The 12,500-nt window shown below is 58.1% G+C and overlaps 1 non-coding gene across 1 annotated transcript; it reads right to left on the reverse strand.

The window, feature by feature from the left end:
- Positions 1 to 9,454: 9,454 nt before the first annotated feature.
- LOC148057769 (5S ribosomal RNA) lies at positions 9,455 to 9,573 on the reverse strand. Its single transcript, XR_015710427.1, has one exon. It is a non-coding gene; the product is annotated as a 5S ribosomal RNA (ribosomal RNA).
- Between the last annotated feature and the right edge of the window lie 2,927 nt (positions 9,574 to 12,500).

A 12,500-nucleotide genomic window follows, 5' to 3' on the forward strand; every position in this document is an offset into this window, starting at 1 on the left:
TTTCGCCCACAGGACTCCTTGACAACAAACACGATCCCAAGAAGTGTGTTTCCGCGGATGCACATCGCTCCTGCCTCACCGCGAGGCCGAGTTAACGGCCAAGGGGACGGCGGCGAAGGCGCGCGTGTAGAACCACTGGGTCAGACGGGACGCCTCGGTCTCACTGGAGGTTTCGGCAGAGGTGGCAAGCCACAACGCTTGATCGGACCCGCTAAGTCCGGAGGAACCGTCCGCCCGCAATGGGTGGGGGCCCTCCGATGGCGGGTCACGTTGGCAGATCGGTCATCGGTGTAGGTGGTATCACAGTGCGTCCATGACGCGCGAAGGTCGGCTTGAGCCTGAGCTCTTTCCCCGCCGCCTGCGCTGGAGCTCGATACTCTGTCCAAGTATCCTTCGCTCCTATTAACCTCTAGGTGGTTGCGCTCGTGACATCAAAAAGACCACTTTTTGAAGAGCAGTCACACTCGGAAAAAATTTCTTTCGTCAGGCAAAAGAACCAGAGTTCTCCGCGGCCATCCACTCCAACCTTGTCCGACTTTGAGGCACCAGGCTCGGCCACCCTCCGAGCCTTTTCCTTCCCTCTCCTGTTATGGTGCCTCCCTATTAACCTCTAGGTGGTTGCGCTCGTGACATCAAAAAGACCACTTTTTGAGGAGCAGTCACACTCGGAAAAAATTTCTTTCGTCAGGCAAAAGAACCAGAGTTCTCCGCGGCCATCCACTCCAACCTTGTCCGACTTTGAGGCACCAGGCTCGGCCACCCTCCGAGCCTTTTCCTTCCCTCTCCTGTTATGGTGCCTCCCTATTAACCTCTAGGTGGTTGCGCTCGTGACATCAAAAAGACCACTTTTTGAAGAGCAGTCACACTCGGAAAAAATTTCTTTCGTCAGGCAAAAGAACCAGAGTTCTCCGCGGCCATCCACTCCAACCTTGTCCGACTTTGAGGCACCAGGCTCGGCCACCCTCCGAGCCTTTTCCTTCCCTCTCCTGTTATGGTGCCTCCCTATTAACCTCTAGGTGGTTGCGCTCGTGACATCAAAAAGACCACTTTTTGAGGAGCAGTCACACTCGGAAAAAATTTCTTTCGTCAGGCAAAAGAACCAGAGTTCTCCGCGGCCATCCACTCCAACCTTGTCCGACTTTGAGGCACCAGGCTCGGCCACCCTCCGAGCCTTTTCCTTCCCTCTCCTGTTATGGTGCCTCCCTATTAACCTCTAGGTGGTTGCGCTCGTGACATCAAAAAGACCACTTTTTGAAGAGCAGTCACACTCGGAAAAAATTTCTTTCGTCAGGCAAAAGAACCAGAGTTCTCCGCGGCCATCCACTCCAACCTTGTCCGACTTTGAGGCACCAGGCTCGGCCACCCTCCGAGCCTTTTCCTTCCCTCTCCTGTTATGGTGCCTCCCTATTAACCTCTAGGTGGTTGCGCTCGTGACATCAAAAAGACCACTTTTTGAGGAGCAGTCACACTCGGAAAAAATTTCTTTCGTCAGGCAAAAGAACCAGAGTTCTCCGCGGCCATCCACTCCAACCTTGTCCGACTTTGAGGCACCAGGCTCGGCCACCCTCCGAGCCTTTTCCTTCCCTCTCCTGTTATGGTGCCTCCCTATTAACCTCTAGGTGGTTGCGCTCGTGACATCAAAAAGACCACTTTTTGCAGAGCAGTCACACTCGGAAAAAATTTCTTTCGTCAGGCAAAAGAACCAGAGTTCTCCGCGGCCATCCACTCCAACCTTGTCCGACTTTGAGGCACCAGGCTCGGCCACCCTCCGAGCCTTTTCACTCCCTCTCCTGTTATGGTGCCTCCCTATTAACCTCTAGGTGGTTGCGCTCGTGACATCAAAAAGACCACTTTTTGAGGAGCAGTCACACTCGGAAAAAATTTCTTTCGTCAGGCAAAAGAACCAGAGTTCTCCGCGGCCATCCACTCCAACCTTGTCCGACTTTGAGGCACCAGGCTCGGCCACCCTCCGAGCCTTTTCACTCCCTCTCCTGTTATGGTGCCTCCCTACTAACCTCTAGGTGGTTGCGCTCGTGACATCAAAAAGACCACTTTTTGCAGAGCAGTCACACTCGGAAAAAATTTCTTTCGTCAGGCAAAAGAACCAGAGTTTTCAGCGGTCATCCACTCCAACCTTGTCCGATTTTGAGGCACCAGGCTCGGCCACCCTCCGAGCCTTTTCCTTCCCTCTCCTGTTATGGTGCCTCCCTATTAACCTCTAGGTGGTTGCGCTCGTGACATCAAAAAGACCACTTTTTGCAGAGCAGTCACACTCGGAAAAAATTTCTTTCGTCAGGCAAAAGAACCAGAGTTTTCAGCGGCCATCCACTCCAACCTTGTCCGATTTTGAGGCACCAGGCTCGGCCACCCTCCGAGCCTTTTCACTCCCTCTCCTGTTATGGTGCCTCCCTATTAACCTCTAGGTGGTTGCGCTCGTGACATCAAAAAGACCACTTTTTGCAGAGCAGTCACACTCGGAAAAAATTTCTTTCGTCTGGCAAAAGAACCAGAGTGTTCAGCGGTCATTCACTCCAACCTTGTCCGATTTTGAGGCACCAGGCTCGGCCACCCTCCGAGCCTTTTCACTCCCTCTCCTGTTGTGGTGCCTCCCTATTAACCTCTAGGTGGTTGCGCTCGTGACATCAAAAAGACCACTTTTTGCAGAGCAGTCACACTCGGGAAAAATTTCTTTCGTCTGGCAAAAGAACCAGAGTTTTCAGCGGTCATCCACTCCAACCTTGTCCGATTTTGAGGCACCAGGCTCGGCCACCCTCCGAGCCTTTTCACTCCCTCTCCTGTTATGGTGCCTCCCTATTAACCTCTAGGTGGTTGCGCTCGTGACATCAAAAAGACCACTTTTTGCAGAGCAGTCACACTCGGGAAAAATTTCTTTCGTCTGGCAAAAGAACCAGAGTTTTCAGCGGTCATCCACTCCAACCTTGTCCGATTTTGAGGCACCAGGCTCGGCCACCGTCCGAGCCTTTTCACTCCCTCTCCTGTTATGGTGCCTCCCTATTAACCTCTAGGTGGTTGCGCTCGTGACATCAAAAAGACCACTTTTTTCAGAGCAGTCACACTCGGAAAAAAATTCTTTCGTCTGGCAAAAGAACCAGAGTTTTCAGCGGTCATCCACTCCAACCTTGTCCGATTTTGAGGCACCACGCTCGGCCACCGTCCGAGCCTTTTCACTCCCTCTCCTGTTATGGTGCCTCCCTATTAACCTCTAGGTGGTTGCGCTCGTGACATCAAAAAGACCACTTTTTTCAGAGCAGTCACACTCGGAAAAAATTTCTTTCGTCTGGCAAAAGAACCAGAGTTTTCAGCGGTCATCCACTCCAACCTTGTCCGATTTTGAGGCACCAGGCTCGGCCACCGTCCGAGCCTTTTCACTCCCTCTCCTGTTATGGTGCCTCCCTATTAACCTCTAGGTGGTTGCGCTCGTGACATCAAAAAGACCACTTTTTTCAGAGCAGTCACACTCGGGAAAAATTTCTTTCGTCTGGCAAAAGAACCAGAGTTATCAGCGGTCATCCACTCCAACCTTGTCCGACGTTGAGGCACCGATGTCGGCCAAGTTCTGAGCGTTCCACCGCCGAATGCCACTGGTCCTCAACACAGCGGACTTCCAATCCAACCTTGTCCGACTTTGAGGCACCGAAGTCGGCCTCAGCCCGAGCCTTCCCCCGCCGACCTCACTGGAGCCCGACATCCAGGGACCGGCGGAGGTCGCCCGCATGACCGCGGCAAAGTGTCTCAAAGTCGGGCACGACCGCTCGAGTCACCCGCCAACCCGGTCCGGGGCACCTCCAGGGACCGGCGGAGGTCGCCCGCATGACCGCGGCAAAGTGTCTCAAAGTCGGGCAGGACCGCTTGAGTCACCCGCCAACCCGGTCCGGGGCACCTCCAGGGACCGGCGGAGGTCGCCCGCATGACCGCGGCAAAGTGTCTCAAAGTCGGGCATGACCGCTTGAGTCACCCGCCAACCCGGTCCGGGGCACCTCCAGGGACCGGCGGAGGACGCCCGCATGACCGCGACAAAGTGTCTCAAAGTCGGGCATGACCGCTCGAGTCACCCGCCAACCCGGTCCGGGACACCTACAGGGACCGGCGGAGGTCGCCCGCATGACCGCGGCAAAGTGTCTCAAAGTCGGGCATGACCGCTTGAGTCACCCGCCAACCCGGTCCGGGGCACCTCCAGGGACCGGCGGAGGTCGCCCGCATGACCGCGGCAAAGTGTCTCAAAGTCGGGCATGACCGCTTGAGTCACCCGCCGACGGTCCGGGGAACCTCCAGGGACCGGCGGAGGACGCCCGCATGACCGCGACAAAGTGTCTCAAAGTCGGGCATGACCGCTCGAGTCACCCGCCAACCCGGTCCGGGGCACCTCCAGGGACCGGCGGAGGACGCCCGCATGACCGCGACAAAGTGTCTCAAAGTCGGGCACGACCGCTCGAGTCACCCGCCAACCCGGTCCGGGGCACCTCCAGGGACCGGCGGAGGACGCCCGCATGACCGCGACAAAGTGTCTCAAAGTCGGGCACGACCGTTCGAGTCACCCGCCAACCCGGTCCGGGGCACCTCCGGGGACCGGCGGAGGTCGCTCGCATGACCGCGACAAAGTGTCTCAAAGTCGGGCACGACCGCTCGAGTCACCCGCCAACCCGGTCCGGGGCACCTCCAGGGACCGGCGGAGGACGCCCGCATGACCGCGACAAAGTGTCTCAAAGTCGGGCATGACCGCTCGAGTCACCCGCCAACCCGGTCCGGGGCACCTCCAGGGACCGGCGGAGGAGGCCCGCATGACCGCGACAAAGTGTCTCAAAGTCGGGCATGACCGCTCGAGTCACCCGCCAACCCGGTCCGGGGCACCTCCGGGGACCGGCGGAGGACGCCCGCATGACCGCGACAAAGTGTCTCAAAGTCGGGCACGACCGCTCGAGTCACCCGCCAACCCGGTCCGGGGCACCTCCAGGGACCGGCGGAGGACGCCCGCATGACCGCGACAAAGTGTCTCAAAGTCGGGCACGACCGCTCGAGTCACCCGCCAACCCGGTCCGGGGCACCTCCAGGGACCGGCGGAGGACGCCCGCATGACCGCGGCAAAGTGTCTCAAAGTCGGGCATGACCGCTTGAGTCACCCGCCAACCCGGTCCGGGGCACCTCCGGGGACCGGCGGAGGACGCCCGCATGACCGCGACAAAGTGTCTCAAAGTCGGGCACGACCGCTCGAGTCACCCGCCAACCCGGTCCGGGGCACCTCCGGGGAGCAGTGGAGGTCGCTCGCATGACCGCGACAAAGTGTCTCAAAGTCGGGCATGACCGCTCGAGTCGCCCGCCATCCCGGTCCGGAGCTCAACACTTTGTCGTTTTTTCCACTCCCTCCCCATTAACCTCTAGGTGGTTGCGCTCGTGACATCAAAAAGACCACTTTTTGCAGAGCAGTCACACTCGGAAAAAATTCGTTTCGTCTGGCAAAAGAACCAGAGTTCTCAGCGGGCTTCCAGTCCAACCTTGTCCGATTTTGAGGCACCAGGCTCGGCCACAGTCCGAGCCCATTCACTCCCTCCCCTGTTGTACTCGCTCCCTATTAACCTCTAGGTGGTTGCGCTCGTGACATCAAAAAGACCACTTTTTGAGGAGCAGTCACACTTAGGAAAAATCCGTTTGCGCTCACACCATCCCTCCCCATTAACCTCTAGGTGGTTGCGCTCGTGACATCAAAAAGACCACTTTTTGAGGAGCAGTCACACTTAGGAAAAATCCGTTTGCGCTCACACCATCCCTCCCCATTAACCTCTAGGTGGTTGCGCTCGTGACATCAAAAAGACCACTTTTTGAGGAGCAGTCAGACACCGAGGTTTTCTGGATTTATGTCCGTTTTCCTGGTTCTCTGACTCGGGCACCTTGTGACCGACATCCCCCCCTTCCCTGGTTCTATTTTGCCGATACTTTGGTGAGTTTTCTACCCGCAAACCAAGCCCCCCAAGCCCGCCGCCTGGTGGGGGAGCATGCCGCCTGGCCCGGTTCTATTTTAGGTCACTTTGGTGAGTTTTCTACCCGCAAACCAAGCCCCCCAAGCCCGCCGCCTGGTGGGGGAAGAGGCCCCCTGGTCCCGGTTCTATTTTAGGACACTTTGGTGAGTTTTCTACCCGCAAACCAAGCCCCCCAAGCCCGCCGCCTGGTGGGGGAACATGCCCCCTGGTCCCGGTTCTATTTTAGGACACTTTGGTGAGTTTTCTACCCGCAAACCAAGCCCCCCAAGCCCGCCGCCTGGTGGGGGAACATGCCCCCTGGTCCCGGTTCTATTTTAGGACACTTTGGTGAGTTTTCTACCCGCAAACCAAGCCCCCCAAGCCCGCCGCCTGGTGGGGGAACATGCCCCCTGGTCCCGGTTCTATTTTAGGACACTTTGGTGAGTTTTCTACCCGCAAACCAAGCCCCCCAAGCCCGCCGCCTGGTGGGGGAACATGCCGCCTAGCCCGGTTCTATTTTAGGTCACTTTGGTGAGTTTTCTACCCGCAAACCAAGCCCCCCAAGCCCGCCGCCTGGTGGGGGAAGAGGCCCCCTGTTCCCGGTTCTATTTTAGGACACTTTGGTGAGTTTTCTACCCGCAAACCAAGCCCCCCAAGCCCGCCGCCTGGTGGGGGAACATGCCCCCTGGTCCTGGTTCTATTTTAGGACACTTTGGTGAGTTTTCTACCCGGAAACCAAGCCCCCCAAGCCCGCCACCTGGTGGGGGAAGAGGCCCCCTGGTCCCGGTTCTATTTTAGGACACTTTGGTGAGTTTTCTACCCACACTGCAGGTCCCCAAATGCCGCCATCTGGTGGGGGAACATGCCGCCTGCACCGGTTCTATTTTAAGTCACTTTGGTGAGTTTTCTGCCCACACTACGGGTCCCCAAATGCCGCCATCTGGTGGGGGAACATGCCGCCTGCACCGGTTCTATTTTAAGTCACTTTGGTGAGTTTTCTGCCCACACTACGGGTCCCCAAATGCCGCCATCTGGTGGGGGAACATGCCGCCTGCACCGGTTCTATTTTAAGTCACTTTGGTGAATTTTCTACCCACACTACGGGTCCCCAAATGCCGCCATCTGGTGGGGGAACATGCCGCCTGCACCGGTTCTATTTTAAGTCACTTTGGTGAGTTTTCTGCCCACACTACGGGTCCCCAAATGCCGCCATCTGGTGGGGGAACATGCCGCCTGCACCGGTTCTATTTTAAGTCACTTTGGTGAGTTTTCTGCCCACACTACGGGTCCCCAAATGCCGCCATCTGGTGGGGGAACATGCCGCCTGCACCGGTTCTATTTTAAGTCACTTTGGTGAGTTTTCTACCCACACTACGGGTCCCCAAATGCCGCCATCTGGTGGGGGAACATGCCGCCTGCACCGGTTCTATTTTAAGTCACTTTGGTGAGTTTTCTACCCACACTACGGGTCCCCAAATGCCGCCATCTGGTGGGGGAACATGCCGCCTGCACCGGTTCTATTTTAAGTCACTTTGGTGAGTTTTCTACCCACACTACGGGTCCCCAAATGCCGCCATCTGGTGGGGGAACATGCCGCCTGCACCGGTTCTATTTTAAGTCACTTTGGTGAGTTTTCTGCCCACACTACGGGTCCCCAAATGCCGCCACCTGGTGGGGGAACTGCCGCCTAGTCCCGGTTCTATTTTAGGTCACTTTTCTCACTTTCTGACCCACAAATAATGCCCCAAATGCCGCCGCCTGGTGGGGGGAACTGCCGCCTAGTCCCGGTTCTATTTTAGGTCACTTTTCTCACTTTCTGACCCACAAATAATGCCCCAAATGCCGCCGCCTGGTGGGGGGAACTGCCGCCTAGTCCCGGTTCTATTTTAGGTCACTTTTCTCACTTTCTGACCCACAAATAATGCCCCAAATGCCGCCGCCTGGTGGGGGGAACTGCCGCCTAGTCCCGGTTCTATTTTAGGTCACTTTTCTCACTTTCTGACCCACAAATAATGCCCCAAATGCCGCCGCCTGGTGGGGGGAACTGCCGCCTAGTCCCGGTTCTATTTTAGGTCACTTTTCTCACTTTCTGACCCACAAATAATGCCCCAAATGCCGCCGCCTGGTGGGGGGAACTGCCGCCTAGTCCCGGTTCTATTTTAGGTCACTTTTCTCACTTTCTGACCCACAAATAATGCCCCAAATGCCGCCGCCTGGTGGGGGGAACTGCCGCCTAGTCCCGGTTCTATTTTAGGTCACTTTTCTCACTTTCTGACCCACAAATAATGCCCCAAATGCCGCCGCCTGGTGGGGGGAACTGCCGCCTAGTCCCGGTTCTATTTTAGGTCACTTTTCTCACTTTCTGACCCACAAATAATGCCCCAAATGCCGCCGCCTGGTGGGGGGAACTGCCGCCTAGTCCCGGTTCTATTTTAGGTCACTTTTCTCACTTTCTGACCCACAAATAATGCCCCAAATGCCGCCGCCTGGTGGGGGGAACTGCCGCCTAGTCCCGGTTCTATTTTAGGTCACTTTTCTCACTTTCTGACCCACAAATAATGCCCCAAATGCCGCCGCCTGGTGGGGGGAACTGCCGCCTAGTCCCGGTTCTATTTTAGGTCACTTTTCTCACTTTCTGACCCACAAATAATGCCCCAAATGCCGCCGCCTGGTGGGGGGAACTGCCGCCTAGTCCCGGTTCTATTTTAGGTCACTTTTCTCACTTTCTGACCCACAAATAATGCCCCAAATGCCGCCGCCTGGTGGGGGGAACTGCCGCCTAGTCCCGGTTCTATTTTAGGTCACTTTTCTCACTTTCTGACCCACAAATAATGCCCCAAATGCCGCCGCCTGGTGGGGGGAACTGCCGCCTAGTCCCGGTTCTATTTTAGGTCACTTTTCTCACTTTCTGACCCACAAATAATGCCCCAAATGCCGCCGCCTGGTGGGGGGAACTGCCGCCTAGTCCCGGTTCTATTTTAGGTCACTTTTCTCACTTTCTGACCCACAAATAATGCCCCAAATGCCGCCGCCTGGTGGGGGGAACTGCCGCCTAGTCCCGGTTCTATTTTAGGTCACTTTTCTCACTTTCTGACCCACAAATAATGCCCCAAATGCCGCCGCCTGGTGGGGGGAACTGCCGCCTAGTCCCGGTTCTATTTTAGGTCACTTTTCTCACTTTCTGACCCACAAATAATGCCCCAAATGCCGCCGCCTGGTGGGGGGAACTGCCGCCTAGTCCCGGTTCTATTTTAAGTCACTTTTCTCACTTTCTGACCCACAAATAATGCCCCAAATGCCGCCGCCTGGTGGGGGGAACTGCCGCCTAGTCCCGGTTCTATTTTAGGTCACTTTTCTCACTTTCTGACCCACAAATAATGCCCCAAATGCCGCCGCCTGGTGGGGGGAACTGCCGCCTAGTCCCGGTTCTATTTTAGGTCACTTTTCTCACTTTCTGACCCACAAATAATGGCAAAAAAAAATGCTTACAGCACCCAGTATTCCCAGGCGGTCTCCCATCCAAGTACTAACTGGGCCCGACCCTGCTTGGCTTCCGAGATCAGACGAGATCGGGCTCATTCAGGGTGGTGTGGCCGTAAGCGAGGGAAGCGCTTGTGAAATGCCCCAAAGTGTTGAAAATGTTCCCCAGGCCCCTGGTTCCCCATCCCCGCAGGAGGAGGCTCCCCAGGCCCCCTGGTTCCCCATCCCCGCAGGAGGAGGCTCCCCAGGCCCCCTGGTGCAGGAGGAGGCTCCCCAGGCCCCTGGTTCCCCATCCCCGCAGGAGGAGGCTCCCCAGGCCCCCTGGTTCCCCATCCCCGCAGGAGGAGGCTCCCCAGGCCCCCTGGTGCAGGAGGAGGCTCCCCAGGCCCCTGGTTCCCCATCCCCGCAGGAGGAGGCTCCCCAGGCCCCCTGGTTCCCCATCCCCGCAGGAGGAGGCTCCCCAGGCCCCATGGTTCCCCATCACCGCAGGAGGAGGCTCCCCAGGCCCCCTGGTTCCCCATCCCCGCAGGAGGAGGCTCCCCAGGCCCCCTGGTGCAGGAGGAGGCTCCCCAGGCCCCCTGGTTCCCCATCCCCGCAGGAGGAGGCTCCCCAGGCCCCCTGGTTCTCCATGCCCGCAGGAGGAGGCTCCCCAGGCCCCTGGTTCCCCATGACCGCAGGAGGAGGCTCCCCAGGCCCCCTGGTTCTCCATCCCCGCAGGAGGAGGCTCCCCAGGCCCCCTGGTTCTCCATGCCCGCAGGAGGAGGCTCCCCAGGCCCCCTGGTTCTCCATCCCCGCAGGAGGAGGCTCCCCAGGCCCCCTGGTTCTCCATCCCCGCAGGAGGAGGCTCCCCAGGCCCCCATGTTCTCCATGCCCGCAGGAGGAGGCTCCCCAGGCCCCTTGGTTCTCCATCCCCGCAGGAGGAGGCTCCCCAGGCCCCTGGTTCTCCATCCCCGCAGGAGGAGGCTCCCCAGGCGCCCTGGTTCTCCATCCCCGCAGGAGGAGGCTCCCCAGGCCCCCTGGTTCTCCATGCCCGCAGGAGGAGGCTCCCCAGGCCCCCTGGTTCTCCATCACCGCAGGAGGAGGCTCCCCAGGCCCCCTGGTTCCCCATCCCCGCAGGAGGAGGCTCCCCAGGCCCCCTGGTTCTCCATGCCCGCAGGAGGAGGCTCCCCAGGCCCCCTGGTTCTCCATCCCCGCAGGAGGAGGCTCCCCAGGCCCCTGGTTCTCCATCCCCGCAGGAGGAGGCTCCCCAGGCCCCCTGGTTCTCCATCCCCGCAGGAGGAGGCTCCCCAGGCCCCCTGGTTCTCCATCCCCGCAGGAGGAGGCTCCCCAGGCCCCCTGGTTCTCCATGCCCGCAGGAGGAGGCTCCCCAGGCCCCCTGGTTGGGAGAGGGGGAAAAAGAGCAAAGTGTTTAAAAATGCCCCAAAGTGTTGAATAATGTTCCCCAGGCCCCTGGTTCCCCATCCCCGCAGGAGGAGGCTCCCCAGGCCCCCTGGTTGGGAGAGGGGGAAAAAGAGCAAAGTGTTTAAAAATGCCCCAAAGTGTTGAAAATGTTCCCCAGGCCCCTGGTTCCCCATCCCCGCAGGAGGAGGCTCCCAAGGCCCCCTGGTTGGGAGAGGGGGAAAAAGAGCAAAGTGTTTAAAAATGCCCCAAAGTGTTGAAAATGTTCCCCAGGCCCCTGGTTCCCCATCCCCGCAGGAGGAGGCTCCCCAGGCCCCCTGGTTGGGAGAGGGGGAAAAAGAGCAAAGTGTTTAAAAATGCCCCAAAGTGTTGAAAATGTTCCCCAGGCCCCTGGTTCCCCATCCCCGCAGGAGGAGGCTCCCCAGGCCCCCTGGTTGGGAGAGGGGGAAAAAGAGCAAAGTGTTTAAAAATGCCCCAAAGTGTTGAAAATGTTCCCCAGGCCCCTGGTTCCCCATCCCCGCAGGAGGAGGCTCCCAAGGCCCCCTGGTTGGGAGAGGGGGAAAAAGAGCAAAGTGTTTAAAAATGCCCCAAAGTGTTGAAAATGTTCCCCAGGCCCCTGGTTCCCCATCCCCGCAGGAGGAGGCTCCCCAGGCCCCCTGGTTGGGAGAGGGGGAAAAAGAGCAAAGTGTTTAAAAATGCCCCAAAGTGTTGAAAATGTTCCCCAGGCCCCTGGTTCCCCATCCCCGCAGGAGGAGGCTCCCCAGGCCCCCTGGTTGGGAGAGGGGGGAAAAAGACCAAAGTGTTTAAAAATGCCCCAAAGTGTTGAAAATGTTCCCCAGGCCCCTGGTTCCCCATCCCCGCAGGAGGAGGCTCCCCAGGCCCCCTGGTTGGGAGAGGGGGAAAAAGAGCAAAGTGTTTAAAAATGCCCCAAAGTGTTGAAAATGTTCCCCAGGCCCCTGGTTCCCCATCCCCGCAGGAGGAGGCTCCCCAGGCCCCCTGGTTGGGAGAGGGGGAAAAAGAGCAAAGTGTTTAAAAATGCCCCAAAGTGTTGAAAATGTTCCCCAGGCCCCTGGTTCCCCATCCCCGCAGGAGGAGGCTCCCCAGGCCCCCTGGTTGGGAGAGGGGGAAAAAGAGCAAAGTGTTTAAAAATGCCCCAAAGTGTTGAAAATGTTCCCCAGGCCCCTGGTTCCCCATCCCCGCAGGAGGAGGCTCCCCAGGCCCCCTGGTTGGGAGAGGGGGAAAAAGAGCAAAGTGTTTAAAAATGCCCCAAAGTGTTGAAAATGTTCCCCAGGCCCCTGGTTCCCCATCCCCGCAGGAGGAGGCTCCCCAGGCCCCCTGGTTGGGAGAGGGGGAAAAAGAGCAAAGTGTTTAAAAATGCCCCAAAGTGTTGAAAATGTTCCCCGGCCTCCTGGTACCCCATCCCCGCATGAGGATGTCACCCAGGCCCCTGGTTCTCCATCCCCGCAGGAGGAGGGATTGTGGGTGGGAGAGGGAAAAAAAGGCTAAAGTGTTTAAAAATGCCCCAAAGTGTTGAAAATGTTCCCCGGCCTCCTGGTACCCCATCCCCGCATGAGGATGTCACCCAGGCCCCTGGTTCTCCATCCCCGCAGGAGGAGGGATTGTGGGTGGGAGAGGGGAAAAAAAGAGCAA

The sequence above is a fragment of the Callionymus lyra genome, unplaced genomic scaffold (genome assembly GCF_982586985.1).
Source record: "Callionymus lyra unplaced genomic scaffold, fCalLyr1.hap1.1 HAP1_SCAFFOLD_650, whole genome shotgun sequence".
NCBI classification, from domain to species: Eukaryota; Metazoa; Chordata; class Actinopteri; order Syngnathiformes; family Callionymidae; genus Callionymus; species Callionymus lyra.